The sequence below is a fragment of the Garra rufa genome, chromosome 5, assembly GCF_049309525.1.
Source record: "Garra rufa chromosome 5, GarRuf1.0, whole genome shotgun sequence".
Lineage (NCBI taxonomy): Eukaryota > Metazoa > Chordata > Actinopteri > Cypriniformes > Cyprinidae > Garra > Garra rufa.
In genome coordinates, this window is record NC_133365.1 from 22993501 (window position 1) to 23007136 (window position 13636).

The 13636-nt window shown below is 38.4% G+C and overlaps 1 protein-coding gene across 1 annotated transcript in view; it reads left to right on the forward strand.

Annotated features, from left to right (window-relative positions):
- The first annotated feature begins 4837 nt into the window (after nt 1-4837).
- Nucleotides 4838-13636, forward strand: part of drd2b (dopamine receptor D2b) — a 92954-nt gene continuing 84155 nt past the window's right edge. The window contains exon 1 of the mRNA XM_073839942.1: nt 4838-5125. The gene's annotated coding sequence lies outside the window, so the exon portion shown is untranslated. The remainder of the gene's footprint in view (nt 5126-13636) is intronic.

Below are 13636 nucleotides of genomic sequence, written 5' to 3' on the forward strand. Positions count from 1 at the left end.
TGGCAGGTCCATGGCAGCTATGGTGGCTGCGGAGAGACATCTCTGGTTGACCCTGTCCAGTATTAAAGAGAAGGACAGGGTCTTCCTTATGGACGCCCCGCTTGTGCCTTCGGGTCTGTTCGCGTTCCAGCGGTTCTTGCCTCGCCGTGCTCCAGCTCAGGGGGCTGCTGGATCTCAGCAGCTCCAACCGCATACCAGCTCCTCATACAAGGAGTCTCAGAAACAGAGCGCCGCCTCTCGTGCTCCCCCTGCTGGTAGGGATCGCGGGTCTAGGCGGCGCTCTGGGCCGGGCTCTTCTAAGCCCAAGACTGACCTTAGGGTGGTCTTGCAGGCTAAGAATGGCTCGGCCAAAAGGCCCTGCCAATGAGGACAGTCCCCTCTGGGGAAGAGCGGTCAACACCTCATCATACGGTGCCCATCTCTCCTCAGTGTCCTCAGGGGATCGTCTTGCTAACCCTGCCACCCTTGGTGTTTCAGGGTGCAGCGATCCCCAGCGAGCATATTTCTCGTCTACCGATCGTCATCGTAGCGGTACCGGGAAGCTCGCGACCTCTACAGAGGTCCCCTCGACAGTTGGTTGGGTGCTTTCCTGCCAGGCGCTGAAACACTTTCTTCCGGACCTAAGAGACCGCCATGTGTTGGTGCACACCGTCAACACAGCGGTGGTCTCTTACATCAACCACCAACGTGGTCTGCGTTCGCGCCCCTTGTACAAGCTGGCGCACCAGATCCTTGTGTGGTCCCAGGGGAAACTCCTCTCACTGAGAGCAGTTCACATCCCTGGGCGTTACAATTTGAGAGCAGACATCCTGTTGAGGCAGGGGCCGAGGCCCGGGGAATGGATGCTTCACCCAAAGGTGGTGAAGCAGATCTGGAAAGTGTTTGGCCAGGCTCAGGTAGACCTCTTCACGACTCTGGAGAATGCGCAATGTCCCCTCTGGTACTCTCTGAGTCATCCAGCTCCCCTGGGGCCATGGTTCAGACGTGGCCGAGGCTATGTCTGTACGCTTTCCCCCCGATTGCTCTGGAGTTCTGTCGAGAGTGCGCCGGGACGGGGTTCGACTACTGCTAGTAGCCCCGTACTGGCCGGGCCGAGTATGGTTCTCGAACCTGATTTCCCTCCTAGACGGCTCTCCCTGGGAGATTCCGGTCAGGAGGGATCTCCTCTCACAGGCGGGGGGCGGTATTCTCCACCCCCGCCCGGAGATTTTGAAACTATGGGTGTGGCCCCTGAGGGGGCACAGTTCATAGCTTCTGGTCTCTCAACTGAGGTTGTTGAGACCATTCTCCAGTCCAGAGCTCCCTCCACGAGGAAACTGTACGCCTTGAAGTGGAGGCTCTTCACTTCTGGGTGCGGAGACCGCCAGTTTGACCCAGTTAACTGCCCAGTTGGTACAGTGCTGGAGTTCTTACAGGCCCGCCTCTCCACCGGGTTGAACCACTCCACCCTGAAGGTTTACGTGGCGGCCATAGCAGCTTACCACGCCCCTCTCGGTGGCTCCTCAGTGGGCAGACACCCCTTAGTTACACGTTTCCTCCACGGTGCACTGAGGTTGACGCCTCCAATACGCTCTCGCGTCCCTACGTGGGACCTGGCTGTGGTGATAGAGGCTCTGTGTAAGCCTCCCTTTGAACCCTTGGAAGGTCTTCTTACTATCAAGACTGCCTTTCTCTTGGCCATCACAACTCTTAAGAGGGTTGGGGACCTTCAGGCCCTCTCAGTGGCTCCTTCTTTTCTAGACTTTGCGCCTGGCATGGCCAAAGCGTTCTTATATCCCAAGATGGGATACCTTCCTAAGGTCCTCACCGTTGCACCACGCCCTGTCGTATTACAGGCTTTTCATCCTCCTCCCTTCGGGGAGCCCGGCCAGCAGAAGCTTAATTGTATGTGTCCAGTGCGAGCACTGGACGCATACGTCCACAGAACTGCACTGTGGAGGAAGGCTGACCAACTTCTGGTCTGTTATGGCCCTCCGAGGAGAGGCCGCCCTGCTACCAAGCGTTCTTTAAGCCGGTGGATTGTGGATACCATTGTTGTAGCTTATGAGGCCTCTGACCTTCCCTCACCTCTGGGAGTTAAGGCTCACTCTACTAGGAGTATGTCTGCCTTTAAAGCCTTTCTTTCGGGCTTATCTATTCAAGATGTCTGTAACGCTGCGGGGTGGTCCACGCCCTTGACCTTTACTAGGTTCTATGGCCTAGATCTTCGAGTCGCTCCCGGCTCTTTCGTTCTCTCGCCCTAACTCGGGCAGGGACGTTCCTCAGTATGGTGCATGGGCATCTCGTTCCCAAAGCGTTTTAATGCAGCTCGACGTTCCTGGAAGGGAACGCCTCTAGGTTACGTATGTAACCCTAGTTCCCTGAAGGGAACGAGATGCTGCGTCTCGAGGCCATACTTCCGGCATCCCTGCAGCGCTTGCTTCATTCGAAAGCTATTGCCGTTCTCACCGAACGTGCCTTTAAGCTTCCTGGTCGGTGACGTCATGACGCCGGTGACGTCACACGATTCCATTGGACGGATTACACACGTGATTCAGAGCGTGGTAACGCTGGGGGCGTTCCCAAAGCGTTTCGACGCAGCGTCTCGTTCCCTTCAGGGAACTAGGGTTACATACGTAACCTAGAGGCGTTCTCAGAGACTTTGCTTGGGTAAAAAAATGTCCAAAAATGACCTTCACTTAATAAGAATAACATGCTGAAGTGTTGTGAAATACATGAAGAAGTTTTTATAGGCTTTATAGACAGATAAGTTGAGAGTGACTTTTGAAGAACCAGCATCACATCCTCTTGTACCACTCTTTCAAGAATTTATCTTCAAGAATCTGACAGTAAGTTTTTGGAATTTTGGGAGATCTCCTATCCTGAAAAGTCTGTCTTGCAGAGATGGACTAAAAACGAACTCCCAAAACTTGCCAGCCAGATTCTGGAAGATAAATTATTGAGTGGTACAAGAGGATGTGATGCTGGTCCCTCAAGAGTCACTCTCTCTCTCAAAAAAAAAAAAGAAAAAGGAAAAAAAAAAATGCATTTCACAACACTTTAGCATGTTATTCTCATTAAGTGAGAGTCATTTTTTGCATTTTTTTTTTACCCAAACAAAATCTCTGAGAATCTGACACCTACTACTTGGAGACTCCAGGTAGGTTGCAGTTTTGGAAAATGGTGGCACTAGAGACTAAATGGTTCCTGGTGGTTTCACTCCTAATTCTTCACCTTAATTCTTAATTATTTTGCAGTTAACATGTGCCTTTTCTTCTTGCTTCTTTTTTTTCTGTCCGTGCTGACTGAGCATTATGCTGCCCGATGGTCATGCCCTAATTTTGAAATTTCTGTATTGCACTTTAAAAACCAGTTTTCAAAAGTTTGCATTTTCAGAATGTCATGTAGCCAAAATGAATGGCCAAAATGCATAAAAAACGTTTTCTTTGTCGTGTAAACGCCCCCTGAATTGACAAAATGATGGCATTAATAGGAAGACTAATTAAAAAGTTAATCAGCAACTCACCCACTCATATCACCACTTTGTCACTTCAAAATATAAGTTAAAAGATCCTGGAAACATTATATATATATATATATATATTTTTTTTTTTTAGTTCGTAATAACCTTGGTGAAATTAAAGTTAGCTAATATCTCTGTGTCTTTGATTAGTGTTTACCAGTGTTTTTAATGACTGATGATCCAAAAATAAGTTGGCTGACAATAATAACAGATTACCATCAGTTTATAAATAAAATAATATTTTAAATTGTTACTGCCTTGAGTTATAATTTTGCTTAAATGAGATTAAATTAATGAGATTTACTCAATTTTAATAAATAGAACATTAATTACATATATGTAAAAATATGTTAAGACTTGTATTTGGTTTTTATCTCTCTCTCTCTCTCTCTCTCTCTCTCTCTCTCTCTCTCTCTCTCTCTCTCTCTCTTTCTCTCTCTCCTTTTTGTTTTATGGTTACTCTATATTCTAAGGTGTACTTATACATTTAAGTACTGAATAATATTAATTAACTACATGTACTTACTATATGGTTAGGATTAGGGTTTGTCTTAAGGTTACTTGCATGTAATTATGCAAATTAATTGTTATTTTAATAGTAAGTACATTCAATGTGTAACAAGGACACATTAAAATAAAGTGCTACCTTTTGTTTGTTTTATTTTTATTTATTTATTTATTTATTTATTTTTTGATGGGGTGTGTGTGTCTCCAGTATTCCCTGTTATGAGGACCAAATATTCCCACATGTATAGTAATACCAGTAAATTTTGACCTTGTGGGGATTTTTTTGGTCCCCATGAGGAAATAAGCTCATAAATCATACAGAATTAAGGTTTTTTTTTAAGTCTAACATTGGCAGTAGTTTTGTGTGAAGGGTAGGTTTATGGGTAGTGTTAGGATAAGTGAAAGTACAGTTTGTACTGTACAAAAACCATTACGCATGGAATGCCCCCATAATGACAGAAATAGCTGTTTTTCAAAATTTGCATATTAGTACCTAAGAGAGCTTTTGTACCTTTCTTTCTAAGAGCATATAAAAGTGTGTTTATACAACTGCAATAGCTGATACTTGGTTTGATTTTACCTAATGACATTTATCCATTTTAGGTGTATTTTAGGTGTCCGAACAATTTTGAAGGGACACTGCAGATATGTAGTTATGTATTTTTCCAGAACTGGGTTTGTACTGTACTTTGTGTTCGTCTGTTACTGGATCCTCTGGGCATTTTAACACGCGCTCGTGTTGAGATCAGTCAACTCCGCCTCCTACCTGCCACGCGCTCACAGTTATTGCTGGATGTCAGAGCGGCGCTGCGCCCGGCATTCGCGCTCTTCTGCTGGCAGCACGCACTTAATGTAACTAATTAAAACTGGCTTTTAAAGTTAGATGCAAGACTAGAAATCTAATTCACGTTGGCTAGTATAAGAGAGACACTCACATCTGATTCAGTCAAGTGAAATTCTAGCATCGTGAATAGTTCGAGAACACACTGAACGCTCTGGCACAAACGAGTATGGACAGTTTCAGACTGTGCGGGGAAAAGATGATAAACATCGAGAAGTTGTGGATATAAAGCAACAGAAGAACAGAGCTCATTCATAATATCCTATGGCTTGAAGGTGAGGTGCACGTTTTAATCAAACTATTTATAATTAGGTTTACCACTTGAAAAACAAATACCACTTGATTGGAATAATCATTTTAATTACTTACCTTTTTTGGCAGGTGTTTGCCATCGCTTCTGTTTGTACAAAAATAAGTTAGCATAGCGTAACTTTTGATTGTAATATATAAAAATGAGTTTTCTGATTACTTAAGCAACTGTAGTAGTAGGCTAGACTGCGCAAATGCACTAATGTCAGATTTACGGAGGAAAAACAGCTGTGGTTGCCAGAAATTCACACATTATCGTTTGGCATTTGGTGCCTGTATATTTTAAAGTTCACAACCGTATATAACATATAATTCACATTCCAGCATGCTCGAACTAATAAAAATTGTTTGCATCTTAACATATGTTGCTAAATACAATAGTTTTATACCATAACAGCATTATAATAATGCAATAAAGACCATCTAAACCTCATAAAATGTAACTTAATCACCCTAATGTACAAGAAAACAACAATAAGCATAATATTAATATGTAATCAAATATAACCGGAATATAACCATTTTGCATTTCACTACAGATTATAAGAGTACTGTTATTTTTACTAAAATTGTAAAAATGCTTTAGAATAAAACCGCATTTTACCTTTTTGAAAGCATTTTCACTAAAATCAATTATATGATGTATACCTTATTGTATCTGACAGTAAAATTAAATTTATTGTCTTTGATTTAACAGTATTTTTGTATTTACTATGTATTTACATAGTATGACTGAAGTATTGAGTTAATGAATGTGTGAGTGGATCATAGATTATACATTGTTTAATAAACAGAGAGGTGAAGAGCATCTTATGTGAACCCAGGCATTATTCCAAGAGGTTTTCCAGAGGGAAAAAAACTCATTCTGAAGTCTGCTGTTTGTTGATTTATTCAGTTACATAATAACTGCTTAATTATCTCTGTAAATTAGCCACAAACACATTCTAGCACCATTTTAGCTTATGCTTTTTCACATTTTGGACCCTTTACTAGAGTACATGAAAAACTGATATCATTGATATCCTTATTTTACTAATCTACCAAGTCGTCTAATCTTAGACATTTGGCAAAGTGAGTCTATTGGGTGCCGAGAATAATCTGTGCTAAATCATTTATATCCAGTCAGTAGAAGAGATGGTGTTCATATGTTCATGGAGTGCTGATCTGTGTACAGATTGTAATGGTATTCTGTAGTACCTGCTGATTTTCTGTAATATTCATCTCTGCAAGAGTGGAATGTGTGAAGCAAACTCGGTTAGACATGAGGAAGAAAATGTGATGAATGGAATATTCTGTTCTGCTACAAAAATTGATCTCTCGGTTAGAACAGAAATGCATTGAAAAATTCAAAGAACACCAGTAAGCATTAAGGATATGAAACATACTTTTGTGTGGAAAAATGAAAGTAACTGAAAATGTCTTTGGGAGACTATCTTCCCCTGGGGCTTTTTGCGTGGAGAGGCGTGGCCCTGAGAGCATTTTCTTGACATTTCCACAGAGGAAGAGGCAGACACCACAGACTGCCCTTTTGTTATTTAACAGAGCCTGTTTTTAAGGGCTTGCAGAACAGGGGGCAGTGTTTCACAACAGCTTTAAACAAGATCATTTTAAACCTTTGAGAACAAGAACCACAGGTAATGAACCGTATTAATCTGACAATTAGTGATATTGATCAAAAATGTTCCTAGCATTGATGCAAGGTTCAGCTAGAATTAAAGACAGCAGAGGCTGTTGGCCATGTTGTGTATCTCCATGCCAGATGCTGGGCTCTGACAGCAACATTTAGTATTTGCTTTTAGTGCACAGACTGAAAATACTCCCATGGATATCTCAGATTTTACGAGAGGCGAGCAAATACAAGTCTTATTTTATGCTCTTTCTTTGGAAGTAGTGAACTCACAGAGCCTCTTGTAAAAAAAGCAGATTTTAATACAGCACATTATGGTCTAAATATATTTGGTAGCAGATGGTGGAATAGACATTAGTAATGCTGAACACAAGGCTTCTCAGAAAATTGGCGTCCTGGAAATGTCACCACTGTGATTTGGTTATAACTGTACAGTTCAGAAGACTGCAATTTAAGCACTAAAATTAAAGTGTAACAAGGGTCACAGTCTTATGTAAGACTATATACCTTTATACCTCTGAGTATAGGACATGACAACTAACTCATAGGAAGACCAATTTTAATAGTCATTTTTTTTAACTCAGACAAAATCTTTCATGACATTTCTAGATTTCTGTTTACCTTGCAGTCCACTACGTGATTTTGTTTAATTTAGAGGACAGGGCAGAGACATAAGGGGCTTTAGACCATGACTAATGTTATGGATCATAACCATGGGCAAACTTAAATAAATGCTGTCTCTAAAATGTGCATGCTTCAGCAAGTGCAGGCCCAGCTGTAGAGTCGTTCAGACATTTTACAACCATGTTAAACCCAAAACAAAGATGCACTTTTCTGGAAGAAAATATCTAGGACAAACAGTTCTCAAGTTGCATTGGAGGAAATTTTGAATATGAAATAAAGTATAATTAATGTTTGAATTAAAACTATAATTCGTAAAAGAAATAATAACAAATATATGTAATTTAAGTAGAAAGTGACAGTGATGAGCGCGCGCTGTGTTTTACCAAAGACTTTATATATAGGAAGACTGTGCACTTCTGTTATTTGTGAATGGGAGAAAGTGTAACACCCAATATGCCAAAAAATTCAATTGAAAAAAATTGCCTCAGGATAAAACACTTTGGTGGACACGCGGCCTAAGTAAAAATGGCAGTATTTTCTTAGAGATATGCTATTTAAACTAAGCTCAGTTAGCTATAGATTCTATGTATTCTATGTTAAAATAGCAGTATTTTCTGCTATTTGTCCTACTTATTGCAAATAGTGGCAATTATCTGCACCTTAGTATTGTAGTACATTATAAAATAGTATGTAGTAATAACATATTGAGTGTGAGTTATAATTTGAATAAAAATGTTTTAAATGGTTGCCACCTAATGGGACAATAAAGCCCTCCCTACACTTACCCTAACCCCAACCAATACTTTTTTTTTCTCCAACTTTTTAATTATTTTCTTCATTTTTATTGAAAATAAATGCCTTTCTGATGTGAGACTTTGAAAAAAGAAGTTTGGCAAAAGGTGGATTCGAACTTGGGTTGATCGCATCAAAAAGTCTATGATGTTCTTTATCATCTATGCCACCAGAGTTGTTTCTTTAACAATCGTCTTTTGTAGTGGAGTTAGTGGAAATAACCTCTGCCAACAAGGCGGACTATTTGTACTTAGTGTAAATAGACACGGTAACACGTTATAATAATGTTCAGTTGTAAGTCATTCATAAGTGGTTAGTTAATGATAAAATAATCATTTACAAAACATTCATAAACATGTAATAAGTGATGTGCTAACAATTTGTGTGTGTTTTGTTAATTAATTTACAAGTAATTTTCAAGTAGTTAGTTAATGATGAACTAATCATTAACAAAACATGACTATGCATTCATAAATGATTAAGTGATGTTAGTATTTTATCTGTTTTGTAGATTAAATTATAAATCATTTACAAGTGATTAAATAATGATGAACTAATAATTTACAAAACATGACTATACATTCACAAATGATTATTAAGTAATATGCTAACAATTTACAAATCTGTCATAACAGCAAATCATAAAATAATCAAACAGATCCTTAGTAAGTGGTTAATAAGTTGCTAGTTAATATATTATTGATCACTTATAAATAATTGAAATGACAACCACTCAAATATTTACCCTCCACTAAAGATCACATCACGAATAAATCATTTACAACACTTTCTGCATCCCCTAATCTAAAGTGTAAACTATTCATCAGTTGTAAATGTTTTATTCATCATCCGTTGATCTTTCCCCCCAGTGTGTATACCCACCTGAAACCCACACAACCTGTAACCGGCAGGTTTGTAAAACATTTACAAATAATGAATTGTTTACACTTTAGATTAGGGGATGGAGAAAGATTTGTAAATGATTTATTCATGCATTTATACAACAAGTTTTGAATACTTTGTAGTGTGTACTGCAATATAAGGGCTGACTGGTGAGGGTAAAGATGTCTTCTCTGACAAACATGAGCTGTGCCCCAAATGACACACTATACACTCTGTACTTATGCACTATGCACCATGTAGTGTATGGATTTTGTAAGGTTACTTTGTCATTCATAAACAGAGTTTAATAGGCCATCTCCCTTTGCTACATAATTAAAGCTGCAACAGTGCATGAAGTGTTATTTTAGTGCATCATTACTGTTTACACAAAAAACTGTTGTAGAATAGTGCATTAGTACGTGATTTGGGATGTACCTATGGAGTATTTTAGCGCTGTGAACCTGATGTGATCTTCAATGGAGGGTAAAACTGGTTTACAATATCACTAGATTCCTAGTGATATTTCACTTATTAATCATTTATAAACACATAGTCATGTTTTGTAAATGATTAGTTCATCATTAACTAATTACTTTTAAATGAACTTGTAACTGACTTTTCAAGTCAAGTCAAGTCACCTTTATTTATATAGCGCCTTTTACAATACAGATTGTGTCAAAGCAACTGCACAGTATTTAAACAGCACAATAGTGTGTAAGTAACGCATTATTGTAACAATCAATTTTCAGTTAAAGGCAGTTCATCAATGAATTCAGTGATATCATCGTCAGTTCAGTTCAAATAGTATATGATATCGCTGGAAATTGTCCCCAACTAAGCAAGCCAGAGGCGACAGCGGCAAGGAACCAAAACTCCACAGGTGACAGAGATGGAGAAAAAAACCTTGGGAGAAACCAGGCTCAGTCGGGGGACCAGTTCTCCTCTGGCCAGACCAAACAACAGTTTGTACCAATGTCTGATTGTAGAGAACTCATCAGGATCCTGTGGTGTAGCGCCGATGGCCGTCAAGGTTGGCGAGGTCTTTATTGATGATCCGCCTTGGAGCTCATCTGGTTGACATGCACGGCTATTGAAGTCATCTCCAGGTGGTGATCCATGATCTAAGCTGGGTACGGACTGGATCCGGGGGACTGGAGTGACCATCTGATCCGGATACAGGCTGGGTCTGGAGGCTACGGTGACCTCGGAATAAGAATGAAACAGACTAATATTAGCGTAGATGCCATTCTTTTTACGATGCAACGAGTGCATCAGGTGTTATGGGAGGTGTTTTCGGTTCCGGTTGACCTAATTAATGCAGCCTAACAATCCTTTAACGGATTTGAATTATAGAAATGTGTTAATGATTTTATGTGTAAACTAATTAACAAAACATACACAAATTGTTAGCGTATCACTTATTAAGCATTTGTGAATGTTTTGTAAATTATTATTTCATCATTAACTAATCACTTATGAATGACTTACAACTGAACGTTATTATAAAGTGTTACCGAAACTTTTTAGTGGTAGGTTAACATAGTACATTTTTAGAAAGGATCAAATAAAATAAAAAAATTGCAAATGTCTTGCAGTATTCCAAATGCATTTATGTACTGTGTTTTTCAATTTTCTGACATTGTACATTACAACTGCTATTGTAGTACATTATAAAACAGAATGCAGTAATAATGTATTGAGTGTGAATTATAATTTGAATACAAAATTATTAAATGGATGCCACCTAATGGGACAATAAAGCCCTCCCTTCACCTACTCTAACCCTAACCAATACTTTATTTTCAACTTTTTGATTATTTCCTTCATTATTGTTGAAAATAAATGCCTTTCTGATGTGATACTTTGAAAGATTTGAAAAGAATGAAAAAAAAGAAACTTTTTAGTGGTAGGTTAAAAAATTCGCAAATGTAAATAAAAAAATTGCAAATGTCTTGCAGTATTCAAAATGCATTTTGATATTAGATTTGAAAAGGGTGAAAAATAAGTTTGGCTGTGAATTCTGTGAATAGAGAAGAGTTTTACATAATGTAACTGCACTCAATGTTTGGCCAGATTTGACTTTGAACTAATTTCTTGAAGTGTGTAGAGAGATTTGACAAATATGGAAAAATAATTTTACATTTATTTTTATATATGATTTCTCATTCCTTATTGGGTTAGTTTACTCAAAAATGAAAATTCTATCATCATTTATTTACTCTCATGTCATTCCCAACCCACAAGATTTCATTCATCCTGCTAATACTAATTAAGATATTTTTCATATTGTCTGATCCCCTCTACTGTATGTAATCATCATTTTCAAACTTCTGAAAGTACACAAAGGCATCATAAAAGTAATCCATTGAGCAGTTTTATCTAATTGTACTGAAGAACCATGATCAGTTTATCTAATTTAAAAGATTTTGCATACATAGAGCACATCAAATATGATAAACAGAAGCACAAACATGGGTGAACTACGTTAGATAAATTCTTTTATCATAATCAATAACCCTGATGTTGAGTGGAAACTGCAGTTATGTATTTATTATGGATTTATCCATCAGGATATGGGTGCAAATAAAGTTGTTTGGTCTTCTAGTGAGTTGTTAGGGAAAGCCCTGATCAGATTTAAATATGACCTTTAACTAACAATCTTTACACACAGAAGAAAAATGCTTCATAAATACGTGTCCACTAAATACTTGATTAATGCGTCACATCTGTTACATGTTAATGGCATGTAGCTAATTACCTTAGGACGCATTCATCAACATGTCCTCATGCTTTTAATATGGATGAACTTTACACACTGCCTGCCCTGGATGAATAAACGCTGCCTGTGGCCTTGATAATTTACAATGCTTTACAAAAATTGTTTTCATAAATAGATCAAGTTCCGTTACTGTGAGAGGAAAAAAAAAAAAAAAAAAAAAAAAACATCCTACAACACTGGCCGAGAAGTCATCAGGGGTGTTCCAGCCTCAAATCATCGTTCGTTTCATGCTGTTTCCCATACTCCTGTAGCTGGAGAGGTCTTGCTTGACCCTTGAGGCTAAGACACCCTCCTATATGGGAAACAGGCAGAGGCTGCTCGAGACATGGTTGTTAGGATACAGCATGGGCCCACAGTCCTAATGAGCTCATCTGAGGCTTGTTATAGTGCTTCTTCGCTGCTGCTCTCCAAGAAGCAGACGTATCTACAGTTTCCCTAATGGTTGCTTCAGAGTGAGTGAGTGCTGGAACAGACAGAACTGGAACACTGGAATAATGTGGTTTTGACACACATCGATGTTATCTAACAAACACAGCGTTGCTCTGTGTTTATTTAATTCACTTTATGTGGAGAAGCGCCTTCTTTGTTCCATTAAACCTTTGATTTCCTGAGCAGACACTGTGGCCTTTGGAATAAATTGATTTTTTCATAATGAAATGCCAAAGTAGTAATTGTAGACCAAAGCATAAAAATTAAATCACAAAACCTTGAAAGTTAATTTTCATTTATGTTCAAAGATAATGACTTTTTTTGCATTTTATTGCTTTTTACAAGATCTCTGAATATTAATGGTTTTGTGTCACTATAAACTGTAGTCTGTTCTTTAAATATGATTCCTTAAAGATTTAAGTAATTAATTTATTATTATTATTATTATTATTATTAATCTTTCCACATTTGTCAAATCTTTTGACACACTCTATATAATCTGTTCGACATCAAATTGAGCCTAATTCAGTTAAGCAGTGCTGTCACGCCATAAACACTGAAAGGGGACAAAATCTGTGCTTTTAATTGATGCCCTACAAATGTACTTTTAAAAATGCATGATAATATTACTGCACAATGACCCTTATTATAATATCATGCTTCCAACAGCCTGTTCAGTGAAAAGCCATTTATTTTAACCTCCATGTCAAGGTTGCTCAATGAATCTGGCAAAACACTTAATTTTGGTATGAGTAACTTAATCCTGCTAGGACATACAAGGGAAATTGTGTGATCAGTGTTTTTTTTTTCTTTCCTCTACTGCTCATATAGTTTTTATATGGAAGCTTTTACACTCAGAGATTAGGAACATTGCTTATTGATTTTTAAATAGTACAGTAGTAGTATTGTGCATGTTTATCTTCCAAGCTTTTTTTTAAGATAAACTAACAACATAAAGTTTAGAAGGTCAGTTGTACTGTTACAGAAATATAGTTTGGTATGTGACTTAGCAGGGTTTTTAACAGAGAGATTAGTTAGAGATTGAATTATGTTTAATTGAAAAATTATAAAATGGTAACATCGAAACAGTGCTTAGGTAGATTACTTACAATTTGTAATCCGTTACTGATTCCAAATTACATGATGAAACTTGTAGTTAATAACGTAAACCATTACTTTACACATTTTAGGTAATGTCACAGGGAGGGTCAGAGACGTTCGGATCCATTTGCAGCATTTATTCAAACAAACAAACACAAAGGGTCAAGCAGAAATCGTGGTCAAAAACAGGCAGAAAGGTCGGGGCTGGCAGCGAGAATCAAAACACGGGGAGTAGTCCAGGAA